This window comes from Calidris pugnax, unplaced genomic scaffold (genome assembly GCF_001431845.1).
Source record: "Calidris pugnax isolate Ruff unplaced genomic scaffold, ASM143184v1 scaffold280, whole genome shotgun sequence".
NCBI lineage: Eukaryota > Metazoa > Chordata > Aves > Charadriiformes > Scolopacidae > Calidris > Calidris pugnax.
Window position 1 is genome coordinate 1,142,279 of NW_015091123.1, and position 984 is coordinate 1,143,262.

The window sequence follows — 984 nt, forward strand, 5'->3', positions numbered from 1 at the left end:
AGGGTGGTTTCACTGACGAAGCCTTGCTTTGAGTGCTTGTGAGAGGGGCAGTTTTTAGAAATAGTAATCAAGGGCAGGTTCTTACAACTGGAGACAGGAGAGTTGCTTATAGTTCTTTGCATCAGTTATTGCTCTTACCTCCCTCACCTTAAACATACGTTCAGCTAAAAGCACTGAAAATTGGTGGGTATCTCTGAGGAGTTATGGAAAGGAGATAATAACTGTTAAATAGTAAATATTTACTCACAATAACTTATAGCCAAATGGTTGCTGGAATTTTCCTTCAAGAGCTGAATCATGCAGAGCTGCCTATAAAGTTTAAAGCCCAGAAATATTTTTCAAAACTTTAAATGAAATCTATTTTTTCCCCTTTTCTGATATCTGAACTCCTTTGTGAAAACTTTCGTATTCCATCCCCATCTGCTGCCATAGGTTTTTGATCATTTTCAGTGAAAGATTAAGATATGTAAAAGGAAGGAAGGAAAAAACCCAACCCAGCTGTTTTATCTGCAAGGGTTCTGCAGAAATGAATTAAAATAGGTTAATTAAAAACAAGCAGCAAATTTTGCCTACTGTTCTCCTTTTTTATGGGCAGCAGCAGAGGTAACAAACCGAACCAAAGATTATCACAGGGAGATTTTCCCTTCTTCTTTAAAGTGAAATTCTCTAAAGTGAGACAAAAGCAAACATTCATTTATTTTTTTCCATCAAAATACTGTATTTTTTCTTCAGATAGTTGAGGCAAGATTGATGAGTCTCTCACCCACAGCAACTGGGCAGAATAAAGGACTTTTCTAGTGGCTGGGGATGGTGCTGAGGTGCCGGGAGCCGTCCCGTCCTGCCGGGGGGGGCACAGCCCCAGCAGCTCAGGGGAAGGGGATCACGTGCAGAGCACAAGCTGTCGTGCAGACACCCCTGGAACACAGCTGATGTTCACCTGGGCAGGCACAGTGCTTGGGGGTGGGGGTAAAATAAAGGATTGGA